Source organism: Callorhinchus milii, unplaced genomic scaffold (assembly GCF_018977255.1).
Source record: "Callorhinchus milii isolate IMCB2004 unplaced genomic scaffold, IMCB_Cmil_1.0 Scaffold3, whole genome shotgun sequence".
Classification (NCBI taxonomy): Eukaryota; Metazoa; Chordata; class Chondrichthyes; order Chimaeriformes; family Callorhinchidae; genus Callorhinchus; species Callorhinchus milii.
Genome location: NW_024704744.1, coordinates 64791546 through 64815250, shown reverse-complemented (window position 1 = coordinate 64815250; position 23705 = coordinate 64791546). Strand labels below are relative to the sequence as shown.

At 40.7% G+C, this 23705-nt stretch overlaps 1 protein-coding gene across 1 annotated transcript in view; it reads left to right on the top strand.

Annotated features, from left to right (window-relative positions):
* The first annotated feature begins 748 nt into the window (after positions 1-748).
* Positions 749-23705, top strand: part of LOC103174876 (filamin-A-interacting protein 1) — a 102176-nt gene continuing 79219 nt past the window's right edge. Inside the window, 1 exon segment of the mRNA XM_042332877.1 lies at positions 749-1084. The gene's annotated coding sequence lies outside the window, so the exon portion shown is untranslated.

Sequence of the window (23705 nt, the reverse complement as noted above, 5' to 3'; positions counted from 1 at the left end):
GACGGAAAGTGAGTCAAACTAATCCATGGAGCTCCACTGTGGCAGTAGGTCAGGTTGGAGGAAAGTTCCCATGAGTTAATGATATGGGTCGCTTGGGTTCATTAGTGAGACATGTCCTGTTACCATCAGGAGTGCCGCTATTTTCAGTTCCTTTTACAGAGGTGTGTTTCAGATTCTGGTTTCCTCTAAGGTCACTTTAATCAACCAGTTTCTCTGAGAAAAATAGAAGTGTTTCTGTGGTTTGTTTGCGAGAGCTTGCAGATGTGGCTCTGTGTCATGTTAACGTATGTTTTCCTTATTCTTTTGTGCAAGTTAACCAAGCTTCTGAGATTGGTACCTGCTTAGTTTAAGTTGTTTGCTATTTAAGATTCAGTATACATTTCTGATTACAGCATTTGTTGTCTGCTGTATATAAATAGCTTCTTATATAAAAAAGGCATTTGTTGACAGAGTTCCTTTTGCTCATTATCAAATAGGAGCTGACATTAAGAGTGAAGCAATGTAACCTAAAATAGTCACTGTATGCAGATGAAATATTTGGCAAGAGGCCATAGAAGGATTTGATAGCTTCGCTCCTTCTTCCCTAGTATGTGGCAGTTTGGCTGCAACCCTTCATATCCACTAATAGCTCAGCTGTTCCGCAGCAAAGAGAAGCTGCTACAAAGTTTTCAGCTGTTGATAGGCTTGGCTTGCTGAGAATGCTGGTTAAATATAGCTCAGGGGAGATGAGTCTCTCACAGCCACCACAGCCATAAGATCTCAGGGCTGTCTCAGCACCAGCAGAGGAATCACAGCAGCGAGACTTTAAACAGAAGAGTGACGGACTGCTGTTATCAGAGGCTGAGCGTGAATTCTAATCAGGAGCTTGCGTGGGCTCTTGTGGTGACCAGTTTGTTTGAGGGAAGAAATATCCTCATCCCATTCTCTTCCATTTCCTGCATGATCACGGAGCAACTCATCTTCATCTGTAAAGTGGATGTAGTTGTCTGATCAAGTCTTGCCTGCGGACTGTACCACAAGCATATTTTTAGTCACTAACCTCTCCTTCTGGATCTATTCTGTGCCTTGATAACACTGGTCTCAGGTAAGAGAAGTCTCCTGGCATCACTTTACCAAATGGTTCACAAGCACAGCCTTTCTGACATTTAGTAATTGCATTTTACAAAGAGCAGAGTTTGGATTTATCATGTAGACCAGGGATGGGATGTGCATCTTCTGAACTGAAAAGCATTTGGTTCTTCTTTCCAGATTCTGCTGAAGAGGCACAATCTCACTTGTTATTCAGACATCCATAATATAGACAGACAATGGGCTCAGTCTTTTGCAAAGTTCTAAATAGTTTCGCTAACAGAACAAAAATTTCAGTCAAACTGTGGAGGCCTCCTGTCCTGTTCTGAACTGGAATAGCGGAGATTCACAAGAGAAAGTTACGTCTTGAGGATACTGGGCCATGACTGCATTGTGGTTGTAATTTTTAATAGCTTTTGTTGTGTGTTTCAAATAATATAGATTATGCCTTTAAGTGAAAGAAAGTCAAATAGTAACAAACCATGGTAGATGAATGTCTGACTATACTTTATCTAAGTGTGATTTGAGTGTTTCATAGATTGTTGCTGGCGGCATTATGTCCTGATCAGCTACCATCTGGCTTCTATTTACTCAGTGCTGAAATGGTGAACCCAGAGTCTGTTCAATGTTTTATTCTGCTCCACAGTAAACAACTTAGACAACTTTGGGTGTCATTCATGAAATAAACCTCATGGATCTTCTTCACTCGTCATCGCACCAGCTCTTTAATGCAATAACCCAACTTGACATAGAAATGCATGGAGTAGCATGCAACTCATAATAATAATAATTCTTGCATTTGGTACAGCGCTTTTTCACATCTGTGAGATCTCTAAGTGCTTCACAGAATATACTGTAAAGTGAATTGTATATTTTGTGGGCGGAACATGGCAGCCAATTGCACATAGCAGTGTCCCACAAACAGTCGTGGATTGAGTGACCAAATTATTATTTTTATTATCAGGCATGTGGATTAAGGAAATTTGCCCAAGGTGTCACCCTGCCGGGAATCGAACCCAGGTCTCTTGTTTGCGAGGCGAATGCTCTAACCACTGAGCTACAGGACTCGTGTCATTGACCCGTTCACCAAGATGTGAGGAAGACTATTGATTTGATCAGCCTGATAGTTTTTGTAAATTAGAGCTGGAATTAATCCTTGTACATACTTTGGCTTATGCTTGTGATACAAATTTCGACTCTGTCTAACTTGTATTCATTTGAAAGCTCCTTTTTTTTTTGAAGTTGAGCTATTTATACTAGTTGTGACACTAGCATTAATGCAGCAATCACAGGATTTTCAGCTTTGAAAAGGTTTAGTTTAGTGTTCCAGCAGTTTTACCACAATGCATTGTGTCATTGTTGTGGATTATTCTACAGTTACTTGCAGTAACTGCCCCTCATATCAGTGCCAATGCCTTACAGCTATTAACTCTTCAAAGACCAACTAAATGGAACTTTATGCCAGACATTTGGAAAGCATTTTATACCCAGTTTTTACCATCTTTCAATTTGTTCAAAGGACCCAGTAAATTTACAATTTGTCTGTCTGATGCCTGTAAGAATGAGTTCTGCATTCCTTTTTTTATTATTACAATCCTTGCATCTGATATAGCTCCTTTCACATTGGGAAGACGTCTCAAAGTGCTTCGCAGGATTTACTGTAAAATGTAGGTGAATTCGTAGTTTGTAGGCAAACACGAGAACCAATTTGCGCGCTGTAAAGTCCCATAAATAGCCAGAAATTAATGACTCATTTTATTTGAGGGATTGTTGGCCAGGACACTGGGAGAAACTCCATCCTCTAATATCAATTCTGAACCCTTTGTATGACAATAGGGACAGAGGTGAGTGTACTGTATTTGTATTTTGAAAGTGAGTCACAAAATAAAAGACTGAAAGAAGCATTGAGAGATAACCCCAGAATATTATGTTATCTGAAATTATTATTTAAAATTCTGAGAGGTTTTGATAGAGTAGATAGGGAGACATTATTTGCACTGGATATCCATGTAGATATTAATAATAATCCTTACTTTGATGTGGCACTTTTAATATCAGGAGGATGTATCGAAGCACAGTGAAGTGTAGTAACTGTATCTTGTAGGTGAATGTGGCAGCCAATTTGATTTAATATAGTTATCAAAGGAGCAAGTTTATGAGGACATTTTCTTTTTATGTAGAGATGTGAAATTTGCCCACAACATACAGTCATTCCACTTTATGGTATATCTGGTAAAGTACTTTAAAGCATCCTCCAACACGAAAGGCACTGTATCATGTAAGAATTAAGTGCCCTACCAGGTGTGGTGGTCAAGACAGGATCTGAATTTGCCTTTGAAAGGAAACTCAATAGATATCTAAAAACAAATCATTTGCAGGGGTGTGGGGAAAGGCAGATAAATGAGATTCAGTGCATTGCTCACCACAGACACGATGGGCCAAATGGCCTTCTTTTGAGCTGTAAATTGCTAAAATTCTATGATGTTAGAATCAAAGACTAGATTTGAAAGAAATATGGAAATGTCCTTTGTGATGGTGTCACTCAGGTGACGCAAGATTGATAGTGGTGGAAAGTGGCAACAAGGACTTTGCTCTGCAAAATAGAACACCAATATACATAGCAATTGTAAATTCCAGTGTATACATTGCACATGTATATATATTTCTGTGTCCTCTAAAGAAAAAGGAGTGAAATGGATATCATTCTGACAGATACAAGTAAGAGCAACTTGCATAAAGTATGCTTCTTATGGTTAATGTAGAATACTTATTGGCTTTCAAAGCAGTCAATTACAGGGATATGGGGGAAAGAGCAGGTAAATGGAACTGAAATGATCGCTCTTAAAAGAGCAGTACAGACACAATGGGCTGAATGACTTTCTTCTGTACTGTAGATTTCTATACTTCTGTTACCTGAATACAAAAGTACAATATATACTCGCCGCATATCCCAAAGATCCCAATATATTTTAAAAATAAAGCTTGTCTTGCGTTAACCATGAGAATCAAGTACATACATTACCCCACCGTTTGACCTTTAATCCAGTTACACTCCAACCTTTTGACTGAATTTACTGAAAGGAATCAGCTGTAAGTGATCCTGTGCGGTCTGGACTGTAAGAATATCTCTGTTTTCTGAATTTGCATGAGACTTTGAGTGTAATGCTATCAGAAAGCAATCTAAGTAACTCCTGAAATAGACAAACCATCCACTGAAAACTAGGTTTGAGACTGCATTCAATAGTAGGGGTCAGTCAAAAGGTTAAATCTCCCATACTTCACACTGCCTATGGTTTGTTTACAGATAATGCTCAGCAGATGGTCTTCAGACACATAGGACTTTAAAGTAGTAACTAAAACCAGGAATATACACAGAAGAATGACCTACTTCATCTTTATATCACTAATTCTTGCACTCGTGCCTGTTTAGGTGGATGTTAAAGTTCCTGTGGCTCAACTTGAAAAGAGAATTTCTCCCGGGGCCCTGCCCAACAATTCCCCAATTTTTTTTTAAAAAAGTAGGTAATTCACTTCATGGCTATTTCATAGCAATGCAGAAAATTGGCTGCTACACAGAAATATTTGTCACCCGAAAATAAATAATCCTACCCTTCACAGCAAAATCTTCTGGAGTGCTTCGAGACGGTGTTATTTGATCTTTAACGACCACCTAAAAGATGGCACATCCAACAATGCAGCAGAGCTCCCCCAACCACTGCACTAAGTACTAGACTAAGCTGAAGTACTTGTGAAGTATAGTGATTTTCGCCCACAAATTAATCAGTTAATTCACTTTACAGTATATTCTGTGAAATGCTTTGAGATGTCTTGAAGATGTGATAAGCTGCTATATAAATTGCAAGGATTTTATTATTTATATTATAACTACTGACATGGTGCTTGAATCCTCAAGCTTCTGACCCAGAGACAAGATTTCAGTGCAATAAGTTATATAGAGGCATATTTGAATGCATTAACTTCTCCCTCATGTGCAAGGCCACTTACATAAAATAAGGTAGATCGCTCCAAAGCAGGTAATTCAGCCCAACTAGTCTGTGCCGGTGTTTACACTCCACAATAACTACTGATCCTAATCCCCTCTCCCTTTACCCTTCCCATACCCCTCCATTCCCTTCTCTCTCATGTATGCAGTTAACACTTGTCAGTTAAATTTTTGAGAGATTATCTTTAATCCCCTCAAACAGTTTTGCCTCACAAGAAAGGTTCAGATGAAGAAGCCCTTCAGCCAATTTAGAACCACAGAAACTCAAAACACATTTACAATTGTTTACAAATGATGCCCTCTAGTCACTGACTCACCAACCAGTGGATATAATTTCTCTACCTGCTCTAACAAAAGGCCCTCATCATTTTAACAACTTCTGACAGGGTTTCCTTCAACCTTCTCTGTTCCAGTGAAAATAGGCCCTGTTCCTCATGATTTCATCTATCCACAATACTGCTTTTTTAGCAGTTCCTTAAGGGTCCACCATTGTGGAATCTATCATGCTTCCTGGTTACCTATTTCAGACATTAATAACCTTGTCTTAATGTCCTCCACCATACTCTAGAGGTTGGTTATTAGCCGCCATTTAGACTTTCCAGTCCCTATTGGCTCCTGTTGCCAGGCCATCCCATCACATCCTCTGACCACCTTCTTTTACGCCTGTCTCGTGATTGCTCCATTTATGTGGAGGGAGCTAATGTGAGTCTTATTTCATGAAGCAACACTATATAAATAGAGCTGATTTAGTCAGTTTGGAATTCAAGGAGCCGTGTGAACACTGCGCNAAAAACTAACGTGGACAGAAGATGTCAGCATCACTTTAATCCCATCATGAAATCTTAGATGACATGAAACCTCAGACCTTAAAGCTTACCTTGTGTGTGTGTGTAAGTCACTGCATTCTTTCACAGCACAAGAGATTCTCATCTCAAGTATGGACACTTGACGAGGATGGTGATGTGATACCTCTGTGTATTTTTCGCATTTTTATATATGTATAAAAGTTATACACTTTACCGGTCAGTCACCGGGGACGTTGATTTTTCCCTTTTAATCCTGCAAACCAAAAAGCCCTAGTTGGGTGGTCGAAGCTGAGCAAGCAATGGGAAGCCTGTTAGACAGTGTTTTTGTCCAGCGTCCATCTCAAAATATATTTCTTTGACTGCTTTTGATCATCTTTCCCCTCCCCACCCCACTTGGCTCCCACCCCAAAATCGGGTGCTCAGCTAGTTAGTTCTTTGAGATGCCCTCCCAACATGAAAGGTGCTATAAGAATGTAAATTGTAGTATTGAATTTGCATTGCTTTTACCCTCAATTTGCTGGGCTACTATCTTGTCCTTTTGGTCAGCATTGACAAGTAAAGCAGTGTTATACGTGCAGACCATGGAGGTCAGACAAAGGAGAGTAAAGCTTGTGACTCATGCTCAGTGTTGGGGAATGAGCAATTAGACAACAAGATAAACTGGGGCTCGCTAGCCTCAAAACAACATATATTTATAGGGATCTTATAGAGATGCGATGTCAGATAAAGAAAGCTAACTTGGAACAATACTTTCAGATATCTGAAGGCAGCATGATTCAAGCATGTAAACAACACAAGTTTAGAATGGAGACTGGGAATTTTGTTTTAAACACAGAAGGTAGTCAACAGCTAGAATGGGGTAACAAGAAGGGTGGTTGATGCCAGTACATTCATTCATTTTTTAAAAAAAGCAGCTAGATGTTGTAATAGGATTGGTATTCTGGAAGAGCAAAGGGGCCTTCTTCATCCAAATGCCTCATGTGATGTGATATAATGACAGCTTGTAGTGAATTAATTAGGATAACTTGTATGAGGTCATCTCCATTGTATTAAAGGAACATTGATCTGATAAGTATCTTGAAAAGCATTCTTGGAGACTCGGTGGCTTAACAGAGGAGCCCTTTCACCTCGGGACCCGGGTTTCAGTTCAGCTCAGACTGATGCGATAAAAGTTGTCTTTGTTTACTGCCAGTAAAGGGTCTATTAAATGACTTCAGCCAGTCTCACCCTAGTTCCTACTGGGCGTGAATTATATCACAAAGTATTCTGACCATGACTTGGCTCAAAACTATCAATTGGAGAAAGGAATGATGACCTACTTTGTTATATAAATGCTATACGTAGGTGACAAGTGTAAAGAATTGAAACTCACACATTGTGCAGTAAGTAGGGAGTTTGTTCCTGAGACTGGGGTTTATCACACTGAAAATTCAAAATTCAACAATCAGAAGTTGTTGCGGTCAAAATAGTGCCTTGTGTTTTATGAATTAATTTGTAAAGTTTGCTATGTGGTTCTATTTAAATTAAAAGTAGGAAATTGAGAAAATTTCCCAAACGAAAAGCTGCTTTGGGGCCAATGATTTCATTTTGAACATTTAGTCTTTAGTTCTTAAGCATTTTTCTTAACTTGAAGTGAGGAAAAACAAAAACGCCGATGACTATCATGACTTATACTTGAGGTTCACAAATATTGCATTTTGAACCCATTGCGAGGCAGAGTTGAGGTAGCTGTCTAACTCTCTGTCCTTTCACCCATGGCCTCCCCTCAGCCAGAACAATAGAGATTTACAGCACAAAGGTGATTTAACCTTTTGTGTCTATCCTGCCTCTGGTATGCTAAAGTGATATTCTACTCTCGCTCTCTTTCTCTCGAAATCCCTCCACCTCACCCCTATCCTCTCTGCTATCAAATCCATCCAGAAAACCTACCTTTTCAATTTTGCTTTCAATCACCAACCCCACTCCCTCTAAGCTGGGGGCCTGCTTAGCCTTTGTGAAGTGATAGAAATGTTGTCTCAATGTGAAAGACTCTATATGTGTAAGTTGCTGTTGTAGAAGTCTTTCAAAATTTATGAGTTTCTTAACTCATCAGTTTAAGACTTCAGCAAGAACATACATTTGTATATTGCTTTTCGTGTAAAAGAAACATCTCAAAGTGAATTCATGAATTAGAAATTAATTGAATTTTGTAATATGAGGAACTATGGCAGCTGTTTGCAGCAGTTTTTTTTTGGTCAGCTGGGTTTCTGACACATGTGGAAACCAATCACCATGCTTAAGAGTGTCCAAACAAAGCTGAGATTTCCATGCATCCTACCTCCACATGGAAATCCCAGCGATAGATTATTGGAATTGAATGCACACTCGCTCCATGGAGTGATGCACCGGAAACTATAAGGCTCAGATTGGCAAGAGCCAAGGCTTGAGGGACCTCACAGTGTGTGTTGGGGTACTGCTGCTGGAGTCTAACCAGCTAAAACCACATAGCTTGCCATTGATATTGCTGTCCGGCAAGCTTTCCCGCTATTTGTTTAATTAGGACTACCCTAGCTGTTAGGGCTTTGGCTTGAGGGGTTAACTGTAACTGAGTGGGATGATTCCCTACTCCCAACAACAACAAAATGACATTTATAGAGCGCCTTTCACGTTGGGAGGATGTCCCAAAGTGCTGAACAGTCAGGTGTCGGGGCCTGAGCATGACTCACTTCTGCCAGTGACTGGTCTGCTCTTCCAAGTTCTGCCGATGAGTGAGGCTGACTGTGCTGTCATCAGCAATGCCCTGGAATACTACGGACCATCTGTCTCAGGAACTGGACTACCGAGACAGCCACAGAGGGCTGGCTCGAATAACAAGAAGGCTTGTTCGATGCCACATTTTTCCCATGGATTAGACTTGGACCATCCCCAGTCCACAACAGCAAAGTAGACAAAAGTGGGTTTGACTTTCTAATAGTATCAGCTCAGCGAGCTGGCATCCAATCATTCTTGCTGGAGCTCAGTGGAAAAGCGCTCACAACTCACTGTTAGCTTCTGCCTGAATATGAGGTCATTCTGGTTGTTAGCTTCAACAGGCTTGAGAATCGGTGGAGTTATAAATGGCCAGTTGGTGATAGGATGTCGTGTTCTATTCAACCACACTTGTTTTACTCACCATTACAAAGGGTCAATTGATAAATCCTGCATTCATGACCAAAATGTGGACTAAATGGGTATTGTCTTAACAAAACGGTATGTGGCAAACTTTGTCTTTGATTTGGGGAAAGAAGCAAAGCTAGAAGAGCTACATGTTATTTTTGTCATATCATTGTGTTGTGCAACTACTTACATCATTGTAAACAAGCAGAGGCTTTGCTGCATAATCTTTCATGGAAGCAGATCCTTAACTGACATATGGTTAATTCACTTTGATGACTAATGCCTTTACCAGTCAACTTATAGAATCCAGAATACTATGTAAACAAATATGTCATGAAGCCTACGCTGCTGTATTTCTCCACATAAGTCAATTACTCTAATCCTATTCCCCACAATTATTGATAGTCCTCTTTTCCAAGCATCTGGCTAATTCCCTTTTAAAAAAAATTATGGACCCTGTTTCAATCATGGTTTGTAGCAAATAGCAGAAATCAATAGCACAATATAAGCAAAATATTGTGGTGCACTGGAACTTTAATCTAAAGCAGTGAGAAAGAGGCGAGAGAATAGTTGGCAATGAGTGTGACCATCACAAATTAGCTTCAAGCAGTGAGAGATGATGGCTGACATCATTATTTAGCCAAGTGCACTGAAAAACACACAGTAAAGTTATCACAGTTCGTAATCACACTCACTTTCCCTATGGGTTGATGTACTGCAAATATGTTTCAGTTTGCCAGAAGCTGTTAGGTCATTTCTTTAAATTATGTTTTGAGAATGCAATGAGGTATATGACAGAACAGTGAGATAATTGCCAACTTCCCTGATTTGTCCAGGTATTTCTGAGGAATGTACTGTATGCTGCGCTGACATGCAATGCTTCCCAGTGATCTCTCGCCCTTGTCTTCATATTATTAATTGGGGCTGCTTTGTGAGTGTTAGTGAAGGTTTAGTGTTTGTGTCACAGAGTGGGATATGAAGGAAACACTTGCTGTGAGATCAAACTGCTATTTTTGTACAGGAATCTGTGAGCCAGGGAAATACAAGGGAGGGTTGTATGTTGTACAGCTATCCTTGCAGTTTTACAATATTACATCACAAAACCACTCTGCACTCTAAAATGACCAATCTCAATGACTTCAATGTTCACCATCAAAAGTGGCACCACTTCTCTTGTGTTGATCAGGAAGGCTTTAAAGCTGAGTCCTTCTCTAATCTTCAACAATAGTCCAGATAATTAATAATAATCCTTGCATTTGATCATGCTCTTTTTCACATCAGGAGGATGTCTCAAAGCACTTTACAGAATATTTTTCAAAGTGGAGTGACTGTATTTTGTGGGTGAACACAGCAGCCATTTTTGCACTGCCAGGAGCTGAATGACCAATTTTATCCAGGGATTATTGGTCAGGACACCAGGAAAAACTCCTTTCACTTTTCAAAGAGTGCCTTTGGATCTTTAAGGTCTACCTGAACGGGCAGACAGGATTTTTAATTTTTGAAGGTGTTGCCCTTTGGATCAGATTTTAACCCAAGGTCCTGGCTGCCTGATCAGGTGGACGTGAACGATCCTATGGCACTATTCAAAAATGGTAATTTGTAGTGTTTGCAAATTGGCTGCTGCATTCGCCTACATAAAATACAGTCACTATACTTTACAGTGAACCCTGTGAAGCGCTTTGACGACATAAGGCACTATGTCCAAATGTTTGGATTAATATTAAATATCCTATGAAATACTTCGATATGTCCCTTACTTGAAAGGTGCTATATTAAATGCAAGTGTAAGTCAAAATATAAATAAAAAACTGTTTTCAAGTGTTGCTAGCAACTGTTGATGAAACTTTTGCCTGACGTATATTGGTGTTTGTGCCCTGGCTGCAGTGAGCTGCATCTGCTGTCTCACTGACATCTCATTGACAGCTACAGCTGCCAGGGTTTGTATCTGCTTCCTCTGAGACTACCTTAATGTGAAAATTCAACTCTGTAAGTGGCTGGAAACCTTCCTGAACTGCCCTTGTGGATACTGTCTGTCTACTCTTTAGTTTTTAGATGAGAAGCAAGCAACATAAGGGAAACAAAATGTAGGCTCCTCTTAGCTCTGCAAGTCAAAGCTCTAATGGGTAGGGCAACCTAACTGGGCAAGCAGTGGAAAGCTTGGCAGAAGTACTCACAATGGCCAACTATTTGCTTTCAGCAGGTTGAATTCCAGCACACACACCAAGCCTTGGCTCTTGGCAACCTACGCCTAATACTCTCTGGAGTTGGGTAAAGCACTGCGTGGGGGTAAGCAGGGAAATAATTTAGATTCCATTCCAAACGCAGAGAAATTTCCATGTGTAGGTGGGATGCATGGAAGTCTGTTTGGTCTGGATACTCTTAAGCTTGGTTGTGGTTTTTGCATGTATCAGATTTTTACCTGGCTGACTGCCCACAAAATTTGTTTTGTCTTATAACATGTACATGACAGAAAATGGGAGATGAAGCTGTGAACAACCTTGCATCATCATACAGTATGTTCTATCCAACTGTTAATTTCAAAGTTTGGAGAGATGTATGTATCGGCAGACACGAGTGGTCAGCACAGTTGGAGTTGTGTAGCCTGCTAAAGGGAGCAGGCAGGAGCAACATGGATTAGATGCTGAACAATATGTTACTACTTGCGGGAAAAAAAATCTTAAAAATAGTCAACTAATACATTTAGTATCTCCCATTTGCCTTCTTTTCCAACACCTGTTGGATCTCTTAGGGCCACCCATTTTGAGCTATCTCCACAGTGACTCAAACTGACTGGTAAAGGGAGATGAACTAGCCAGGTTTGCAGTGCTTCAGTGCACCAGCCAGGCTGCCTGGCTCAATGATGGAACTTAAAAGGGGAAATGTGACACTGGGCATGAGGTTCTTCCCACTTGCCTCAGCCCTCTTTTTCTATCCTCAAATCCAATCTTAAGATCTACCTCTTCATCCTCTTTATCCAGGTTCCTGGTCACCTCCCCCTTCTCCTTTTCTTGACGTCCAACCCTCCTACTGTGCAGGCTCTGAAATGTTATCCTACGTGAAGGGTGTTAAATAAATGCAAGTTGTTGTTGGTAATGATAATCTCGGTTGCCAAGGCCTTAATGTACAGCAACAACTTGCATTAATTAATAGGTTAGCCTGAGCTAGGCAAGCAGCTGAAAGAGTACCGGTATCTCATATTAATAAGCCACATGGTTTTTAATGACTGTTCAATTCCAATTGGTTTCTGCCAACCTGCACCTGTGCTGTTCCAACATCAGCACAAGGGGTGTGCCTTCCCCTGAGGAGAGAGATCACACACTCTGCTTCTTCTTGTTTACAACAGCTGGAACTGGACATTCTAAAGCATGGCACAAAGGACCGTGTGTATCAGGTTCCTGCCTGACTGAAAAAGTATATCTTTTGATATGGTCACACAGGTACAAAATCAAAACTCTACAAAATCTGGTCCCACCACCCCCCCCCCCCTCCATCAATGCAGTGCTGATGTTAGAAAGGCAGGGCTGGATTGATCAGGATAGATTTTGTAGTCCATGGGATCCATGGCTCAGAGATTCACACCAGCCCTGCAATGCTTTAACCACTTTGGTTCTCCACATGTTCTATCTCCTATTAGGCTGTTTGACCCTGATCTACTTGTTCTTACGCAGGCAGCATTTCAGAGCCCTTACTCCCGGGCTATTTTTAAATTCCCATGTGACACCTAATAAGTATTCCTTGCTTGCAAATGATAAACATTACATTACAGCGTTGTGCTATAGAGCTACCTTACAGCGCTGTGTTGCAGAGCCCATGTGGCAGCATTACGTTACAGAGCTATGCTACAGTCTACATTTTGTGCTTTGTTACAGTGCTATATTACAAGACTACATTACTGAAACTTGTATAGTTGAGTTGCCTCCTTCTATGCTCCCTAATGGGACGATTTTCAGCTATTTCCAGCCTTGAGATTTAGCTTCCTCCAGTATAAGTATGATGCAAATGCAGGGACCTGTACTTTTCAGTCTGAGTATCCTTGTGACATTCCCACAGTGACTAAATAGCAGAGCTTATCAACATGCCCAAGTCTCGGTGGCAGCAACTTCTAGTGAAATTCCCGAGCAATGAAAGCTGTAATTGAATCTGCACAAATTACCCCACTGGGTGGTAAACTGAGTCACAACCATAGCAACAAGAGACTGTTGATCTTTCACTCCTCATAATGAAATTGCATCTTATTTTTACAATCAGTCACTATACCAGTGTGCTTCAGCTCTGACTTAAAGACTTTATGGGATTAACTCGTGGTCACAGTCTTACGATATCTACCAAAAGAAACAGAGGGGAGGTTAACAGAAATTTTTTCACTCAGCGAGTTGTTCGAATTTGGAATGATCTGCCTGAAAGGGTAGTGAAGTCCGATTCGATAACAGCTTTTAAGAGAGAACTGAATAGGTATCTGGGGAAGATGGGTTTGCAGGGTTATGGGGAGAAAGCTGGTGACTGGGGTTAGTGAAAGTGACTTGCTCTGTCAAAGAGCCGGCACAGACTCGATGGGCTGAATGGCCTCCTTCTGTGCCGTAACATTCTATGAATCTAAAACTGATTTGTATTTGTGGTTAGATATTGTCACAAGTTAACTGGGATGCCGGTGGTAATAAAGAAATAAAATCTTGATTGATGAAGGAAAGAAAGAACAAACTTATTTTTATATATTGCATTTTTATGCTATGAAGAACGATAAAACGATGACTGTTTATGGAAGGCAAGCACAGCTACAATTTTCTCAGGAAGGTCCTACAAATAGCCCTGAGGTGATGGACCAATTCAGGGGGAGGATTGGCTGGAAAAGCAGGAGAAACGACCTTTTCTTTCTAAACTGTCAGGGCATCTTTAATTTTCAGCTTAGGGCAGATGGGGGTTGATTTATCACATTATCTGAGGGACAGTGCATCTATCCCCAGTATTGCACCTAGTCTAAGATCAGTCAATGAGCTCAAGGCCCAATATAGGGCCTGAACCCATAACCTTCTGACACCAGAGGCAAGAATGCTGCCGACTCAGCCAAGATGAGAAGAAAGGGATAGAATGAATAGAAAGCTTGTCATAAATTCCTGAGGTTGTTTTACATGTAGTACACAATACTGTGTGACTAGTCCAGTGTTTTATAAGTGTGAAGCTTCAATGTGATAAGACCCTATATCAAAAACAAGTATTGTATTTGTATTCCCTTTCTTGAACATTTTCAGTCTGCATTCAGTCTGTTGAAGGGAAAGGCAGGCGATCAATACCCATCCCTCACCCAGTGCTCTCTGAAGGTTCTCAAAAGCTTCAGGCTACAATGAGCCATTAGCACAATGGGTAGAAGATTGCTCAGTATCACAACAAGCCACGAAGGATATAGGATCTCAAATCTTTGGTGGATGAGGGGGACTTACTAAAAAGGCTGTACATCAAATATAACAGAATTAGTTACCAGTAATATGTTTTTTTTTAATTTGGTCACTCACTAAAAGGCAACTAAACCAAGCAAAAACCCATTCACAATTAACTTTTGAAAGTTACGATTAAAGTAAAAACAACTAAATTATACATTAACAAAAGTAAACTGTGCTATAATTCTAGTGGAAAAATAATCACACGGAAAAAAATGAAAACTAAAGGATTTGTTTTAAGCCTGTATCCAAGAGAGAACATTTTTCATGATAGACAGTTTAATAGGTGAATCTTGTTTAATATTCAGATTACCTTGGGTGTACAAATTTTATGGCAAATTTACATGGGTACAATACTTAGGTAAGTGTGGCAAGAAATTCCACCTTGGTCTAGATTTACTCTCAATTTATTCTATTTCTTCATATTTCAGAGCATTCAGAACTTGGCAAATCTTTAAATATAGCCATAATTTTGAAACCAGTTTTCTGTAAATTATTTTTATGAAGTACAGAAAACCAACTTTAGCCATGAGACTGATTTCCACAATTTGTCAATTCAACAACTCTGGAGGCTCTGAAATCCCACAAAAATAGAATAAATCTACTCCCATTTGGAATGTCTCGCCCCTATATATTGGGCACTATATATCAAGCAAACCATACACAATGCTAGATTCTGTTTAATGCTTGTGAATCCTGTAACAAATCACACAGATTAGACCTCTATATAGGGTCAGGGAATTTGAAAACTCCTGGTGCATCATTAAATGCACTGCCAAATATAATTGTCCTTTGTAACTTGAAATTATTGGTGCCACCTGTGATTTGACATCAGTCGGTTTAGATTAGCACACAGGCAGCAAGATCAAAATAGCATATGAGTGCCTTAATTAATAACTACAGCATAGTATTTGTTCAGCTAGATCTGCCCTAGCAGACAGGGCTTTACTTCTTGTTATTCAGCGTGTCTATACCTCCAAGTCTGTTTGCCAAGGATGACTGTAAGCATACCTGCGATGTGGCAGGTGGGTGTCAAAGCAGTGCATTAATTGTCTAGCAAGCGTCCTGCTGCTTGTCTACTCTATCCATTAGGACTACATTACATCATGCAAATTGTATCACGTGAGCATGCAAAAGGTCACGTTACTGGTTTGTTCTCCTGTATCAAAATAGGATTGATTCAAGACAGTATTACCCATCCATTTAGTAAAGAACTTGATTGTTGGGTGCAAGAGATAGAATAGTGAGTTTGTTTTCTGATGGACCCCAATGGTATTTTCTTTGTCTGTACATTCCTGTGTGTATGTTCCTGAAAATTACAAAAATAATCAAATGCAAGCATAATAATAATTAATTAATATTAGTAGCAATAATAATAATCCTTGATTTGATATTTATTTGGTATGTGTTTGATATATTTTTGATATACCTGTATATGTATTTGGTATTTGATATACTGCCTTTCATGTTGGGAGGACGTCTCAAAACGTTTCACAGGATTCACTGCAAAGGGTAGTGACCAGCGCCTTGGGACATCCTCTCAATGTGAAAGGGAGGCTATATAATGCAATTTGTTGTCATGGTTGTGTATTTTGCAAGCAGTCATTTTTTTCTACTCAGCAATGTTCTATTAAAAAGTTCAAATGGCCAAGTAGTGAACGACCAATCCTTTAACTTCTGGGTCATAAGATCTCTGCTGGCATCGCTTCCCAGTCCTGTGTATGCAAATTGCAGGCAGTGATAACTTGGTGACCAAGAAATCACTGGGTGGACAAAAAGGCTGATTTCCAGGTCATTAGGTCACTATCAACATGACTTTGGGAGTGACCTGAAGACCTGTGAGTTATTCATGTATAGCATGGTATTGGCCAGTGGCCAAGGAAGTGAGCCAGCCAGCTGCACGTATGAGCAGTGAGTGGGCTCCACATTCCATTCAAGTTATAAAGAAACTAGCACTAGAAAGAAAGTTATGGCTAACTAATAGGTGTGCACTGTAGTTTTAGGGCTCAGCTATTTACTGGATAATGGTGCTGAGCCATTGAAATGCTCAAGGGAACTATATAGGATCTTCTGTGCTCCCAACCAATAAAAATCATCACTCAATTGATATCAAAATAAGAAACAAAACAATATTAGTGGGAATATTTTCTTTTCATTGCTGGGAAATTTACTTGAAGCAATCCTTGGGGATGTAGTTCTCAGTAATATAAAAATAACCCTCATCTCTTGATTTTACTCATTCACACAAAAAAATCCAAATTGGACTGTTGAACAGGATATGACCTCCTGGCTCAGTGGTACTTACTCAGGTTCCACTCTTCTCCAGCTTGGCTGAGTTCTTAGCACTCTCATCTCTGGGTCAAAGGCTGTGGGTTTAAGCACTACATTGGAATTTGAGCTCCTCACTCAGACTAATGCTCTTGTGCTCCTGTGCTTATATTGTCAGAGGTGGCATCTTCATATGAAATATCAAACTGGGGTCACTTCAGTCTTTTCAGGTGGAGGTTAAAGATCAATGGTGATATTCAAAAAGAGCGGGGAGTTTTTCATGGTGCCCTGGTCAACAATTACCCAGATTAATTGTTCATTCACTTTATAGTTGTTATTGGGACTTTGCCATGCACAAAATTGACTGCTGCATTGTTGACAAAAACAGCCATTAATGAAAAATGTTTTGAGATGTGATAAAATGTTGTAAAACAGCCCTTTCTTGTAGAGAGGGTCTTTTTTAAAGAAGTAGTGTGGCTGAGGTAAAGAGGGACCCAAGCTTGACTGAAATATACTGACCTTCCGCCTTTAAACCCATCACAGTTCCAGCCTCTAAACCTACCTGTTGACTGTAATGTAACTGAATCTGGACAGCCTTGTCCAAAAATTCAGTCTCACAAATAGAACCCTCAATGGGCCTGAGTACAATTTCTGCTGATTTCTCCTTGGCCCAATGCATGCTTATTGACCGGCGGGTTGCAAGTTCAATTCCCAGTCTGCACTAAAATAACTAATCTCAAACCAGGCAGCTGAGGTTTGACTCATCATGTTCTGGATGAGTTCTAACTTTCTACATCTCTCTGTTGACAAGACCAAGGCTGCTTGGATCCTTCTCACTTCAGGCACTGACCCCATTGATCTGCATGGATCTTGACTCCACTTCACAGAGCCAATACAAAACCTCAGTGTCTTAACTATTCTTCAAACTTTACATTTGAACTCTCACATCCACAATATTGCCCACTTCTTCCACTACTTCTCTCCCCTGGCTCCTGGGACTTCTATCCACTCCTCCATCATCTCCAGGTTTAACCCCCCACTTGCTGGACTCCTGAGCTCCTCCCTATATAAGCTGCAGACTATCCAAAAGCCTGCAGCCCAGGACCTCTTCTGTATCAGACTCCCCGAGCCCATCATCTCCACCCTCACTCATCTCAACTGGCTCCCCATGTCCCAGTGGATCGAATTCAAGATTCTCAACCTCGCTTTAAATATCTTTATGGCATTGGCCCACCTCTGTGACCTCCTGAGACCCTCCTGCCCCATTGCTCTCTCTTTTCAGCAAATGTCTGCCTGCTTTACATTCCCAACTGGTCTGCCCCACATTGGTGGGCTTAGCTTTCAGCTATTCTGCCCCCATTCTCTGGAACTCCATCCCAGATTTCCTCCAACTTGCCCCCTCCTGCTCTACACTTTACAACCTGTCACTTTGGCAACCTTTCCCTACCTTTCCCCAATTCCTCCCAGCTCGGGCTCCCAATCAGTTGTGTAAAGGACTTTGCGCTATCGTCCTGATGTGAAAGGTACTATGTAAGTCTAAATTGTTGTGTTGAGGTCAGCAGTTGATCTTAGTGCTGCTTGGTTATGATGGGAAAAATATAAAATCCCTGTTTGTTATCCAGTGACTTCTGTGAGAAAGTGTGTGGGGGCATTAGATGAGAATACCATCTTACTTGTTATGGTGCCTTTCATGCTCCAATGGGATCCGAATACTAACTGTCAAGGCTCAATCATAAAGAATGGCCACTCGATCAAGTTAGTGGAGGACTGGTAGCAAATACTTCAGCAAAAGCCAACACTAACAGTTTTCTGTAGGCGGAAGAAAACTATCAAAAGGAATGCATTTGTTTTAATGTAGCTAATCCTAGTAGGTCATTTTTGTTAAAAAAAAGGCAGTGAGATAAATATATAAGCAAAGGTAGCATTGTCGTTTAGTAATGTCAAAGATCTTTAAAGCAGTTTAAAGCCTGATTATGCTACCATATTGGCATTAAGTACCAGTCACTGGGACAGTTTGGATGAAATGGTTAACATTTGGCAGCTAGCCAATTCCCATTGAAAATGGTGCAAATTCGTAGGATGAAAACCATTAGATTGTTTCTGTTGTGTACAATGACTCTTCAAAGTTGCGTGTGGTGTACTTTCATGGCTTATGAACCCTGAACTCTACTAAGCGGTATATGTAATTGACCTTCTCGCTCGTGGTAGTCAATGACATTATCCAGAGCGCTTGTTGTTGGGAATCAAATGAAAAATTCGAAGTGCTTTCTATTACTTATCTAGTAATAACCAAAATGGGCGAGATTCCTCAGTAAAGATGTTTCATTGCAGTTTGCCCTAAGGCAATAACTTAATCGCTGTTTACAGCTCAGATATGGTCTGTTGTGTACTCCCCTCGCAGAACCTAAACATATTCAGCATCATGAATCAGGATGTGAGTTACCCAGCAAATGTAAGATTGATGTCTTTTACATTGGCTTTGTTCCAGCTGGCCTTGTAAGTGACTCCAATGAGAAGACTGCACTGGCCACAGTCCAGAGCCAATCTCCATCTCCTCCCTTGACTCTTGCACTAACAAATTCAATTCCCCAAATCCACCCCATCATATTTGCGCTTCAAGAGCATTCTTTTCCCATATTTAGTGGCAAATGGCTTTAAGTGGTTATTTGCATAAAATCCTATCCTGGATAAAGAGCAGCTGCTATTCATTTACATTCAAAAAATGAACCTGAGATTAAATTGTAGAAACCAATGAGGGTGACTCCAGAGAGAGAGAGAGTGTTGAAGTTGCAGCCTTCTACCGGAAAGTGTAAGTCTGGGCAGTTTTTCTAATTCTAGCTTTGGCTGTCAATTCAAGGCTGCAAAACAACAATATGCATTTATATAGCGCCCTTCATGCAGGGTAGAGTCTTGGAGGGCTTAATAGTGGCAGAGCTTGACGAGGGAGAGAGGAGAGGTAACCATAGGCACGGTTGAAGAGGAAGGTCTTCAGGTGTGATCTGAAGATAGGGAAAGGAGAGGCCAAGGCTGAATGTAATGGCTGAAAACATGTCACCGATGGTGGAGCAGAGGGAACGAGGGACGTACGGAAGGCCAGCTGAGCGAAGGGACGGGTAGAAGAATCGAGTGTAAGCAAGTCGGAGAGGTAGAGCGGTGCCAAAAAATTAAAGAATTTATACATGAGTGTGAGGATCTTAAAATTGCTCCATTCTGCAATAAGAAGCCAGAGGAGCTCAGCAAAAACCAGGGTGATAGAGGTGTGAAGTTTAGTATGGGTGAGATTACATGATTAAGAGAATCCAAACCAAAATGAGATCTCCATGCATCCCACCAACACATGGAAATCCCAGAGATAGATTGTTGGAATGGAATGCACACTCTCTCCCTGAAGAAATGCATCCTGCTTAACTAATTCCAGAAAACATTAGGTGCAAGTTGGCAAGGGTCAAGGCTTGATGACCCCAGAGTGTGTGTTGGGGTACTGCTGGAATTTAACCAGCTAAAACTGCATAGCTTGCCATTGATATTTCTGTCAGGCAAGCTTTCCCGATATTTGTCCAGCTAGGACCACCCTATCCATTAGAGCTTTGGCTTGCAGGGTTAATGGAGCCGAGTGGGATGGCTCCCTGCCACCAGTGACTGGTCTGCCCTTCCAGGCCCTGAGTCAGACTAGCTGCGCTGTCATCAGCAGTGCCCTGGATTACTACAGACCCGCATGCCTCAGGAACCGGACTAGTGAAACCGCCACTGAGGGCTGGCTCGATTCCAACATTCCATTGCCAGGCATGTCATTTTGGAGCCAGTTCAGCTCCAAGGAGACCTGCTTATCTTCTCCCCAGAGAGGACAGTCACTGGTTGGTTGTTCGACATCTGACAAGTGCAGGCTTGAACCTTCACCAGGTGCATGATAAATACAGGAACTCCCTGTGAAGCTTCCTGAAGGCAACACAGCTCAGCATGAAATATGTGAGAGCATTGCTGCTATCTTCATGTCTGCACTCAGGCACACATCCCTTCCCATCGAGTGATGGTTCCACCAATTGGAGGTGTGGAGTTTAAGCAGCAGCTGGTTGCCTCTCTGCAAGCCAATCAAGGTGGGTTTCAGGTGCTGGACATACAAGCGTGTTGCGTTCATGAATTCGTACTTGAGGTAACACCTTCCAGCAGCTATGGCCCCAAGCCTCAGAGTTTCCTCAACAGTTATCTGGGGGTCATCTGTATTCAAAGTAGTGGGAGAACCTTTACATAACAGTTGAAAGAATCTCTTGCAGGAAGCTTTGCAATTGAATCTGACTCCTGGAGTGTGAGATGCTGTCCCTGTAATGTGAAACTACAATTCTGATCCACAACACAGCGATCATACAAAACTTTGTTGCCCTCCCCACATACACACACACACACACAATGAAGAATGTTTGCAAGTGTGAAATTGGCAAATTCTTCAACAGATGCCATGTGGGGTGTTGACTTACAGCTGCTCGGAGCTGTGGCTATTTGAAATGAATGGCATCCTCATCTCTCCAGCGTCAACTCCAATTTAGAAATGCATGTGAAGGGTGGATGAGAGCAATGATTTTACTGGAAGCCAAGGGATATCCTTAGGGAAAACCAACTGAGGAATGGGATTAATCAAAAAAATTGCTACAATGGTGTGACAAATTTGAGATGCTTCCCCTTTAAAATGTATTGAAATAGGAACTCCTGCTTACTATGCAAGGTTACAAGATGAACAAGACTGTCTGGTACTTTATGACCAGAGAGTTCTTCTTGCCATCTTGAGATCACACCTGAAGACCTTTCTCTTCACCCATAGTCACTGGTCTTCTCTCCCTGGCTCAGTGTCAAGCTCCTCCACTTTTAGTTTCTCTGAGACACTACCTACATGAAGGGTGCTATGCAAGTTGCTGCTGTTGTTCTTGAAGGTGTGAACCAGTTTAGACCCTGGACAGAGAGAAGATCGATATTTGTACACAACTTCTGAAATTGTATTGGGATCATGTGATGAGACAACTTGTGAAAAGCTGGAGGTTAATAATTTTAACTTTGGGGATTTCAATGTCCAACGATTCAAAGTATCACAGGGCTTGGAGTTACTGAAAGAAGAGAGAACTACAATGAGGCAACACTTACTCAATCTACAGACCAAGTAGAAGTATCTCTTGTGAATATTTCCACTGTTGAGGAATTAGCAACCGAACTCCAAGGCAGTCATTGTCAATGCAATTGAAGAACAATTACAAATAACCAGGGTGAAGCACTCACTCGATTTCTTAGCAGGTTAATGCACCAAACCAAACACACTCCATCATGTTTTGTTTGTACTTTTAGTTTCATCTCCTCCTGGTAGTTAGTTAGTTCCATATGTCTGTCAGCCTTTCACACAATAGAATATCTCCTGTGTCTCATATTCTCTTATGCTGTCCTTAGTTTCAAACCCACAGAAGTATCCAAAAATACAAAAAGATGTCACAATGGGAAAGTTAATGTGATAGAGGGAAATATTAGATTGAATAAATGGAGCTGTCTCACTCCCTTTTTATGTCCAATCTGGTTTTAAACCTCCTAAACACATACTTAATAACAAATGCTGTGTCAGGTTCTACAGAGAACACTTGGGCAATATTGCCAAAAGTTTGCATTAAGTTTTTTTGTAAAAGTTTTTGGTACTCAGTCTTATGACCCACCAAAAAACTAATTTTCAGACAGCACGACTTGGCTTAGTTTATAATGCACCAGCGCAATAAAACAGCAGAAATTTTACATTCACATTTTTTGCTGATGTGATAAAATTATACAGATATAAACAATTTAGTGCCATGTTTACACAAAACCACATTCTCTGCAATCCCCAGGCTTTGAGTTTATGTTTGGAAGCCAGATTTGACTTAGGCATGTCAAGAGTTTTGTAGAACAACAACAATATGTTTTCTGTTTTACCAATTCTACATTTGATTTAGATTTATTTTTGCTCCTCGGTGAGGTGAGTGGTGACAGAATGAAGCATTCTTTCAGGTTCTATAAGAGCGAAATGAACCTTTAAGATTTATCATGATGTGTTACAAGAGTAGTGCAATACTGATAGTATTTTATCAAGGTTTCCTTACATAAATTGAAACAGTATCATTTTCATGAATACAGTGTTACTTTGCAACTTTTCGGCATCACTTTACCTATATAGCTTATATAATGGGAGGATTCATCTCCGGAGCTGGTGACCTCACCTCAGTGACCTCAATTGAAGCACCAAAGAACACTAGGAATAATCCATTCATTTGGTACAGTGCCTTTCATCTCTGAGGGTGTCCCAAAGCACTTCACAGGATATACTGTAAAATCATATGAACAGACTCTAATCCGGAGAAATTCCAGCTGGGTCTAGATTTATTTTTTCACAGTATCCAGAGTTTGTTAAATTCTTAAATAAAGCCTTTATTTTCAAGCACATTTTCTGTAAGTTATTATAAGAACTCCAGAAGAGTGGTTTCAATTTAAGGTTGAGGTTTAAGAATTTGCCAGATTCTGCATGCTCTGTAAAACTAGATAAATAGAAAAAATCTAGACCCCCTACAAGGAGGGAGAGAACATTTGTTAATCTGATCTTGGGCATACAGGGTTATAATGGGGGCATTATAAAAGTGGCTACCGGGTTGTCAGGTCACATGGCCATAATATGCATAAGGCCGGCAACTGCTTTCACACATGTTTCCACACATGTATGCTGGGACAGAGTTAGATGCTGGGGTAGTGGAGTCTTCTCTCCCTGTACGCTATGGACACAGCAATATCCCACAAACAGCCATGAAGTAAATGACCAATTTTAAGTAGGAGATTGTTGGCCAGGACTACAGGATACTCCTATTTCCTCTCCTGTCAAGCAGTGCTGTGGGATCTTTAAAGTGCACCTGAACTGACAACAGCATTAAATTTATAGAGCACCTTTTATGTTAGGAGGACGTCCCAAAGCGCTGAACAGTGAGGGGTTGGGAACCGAGC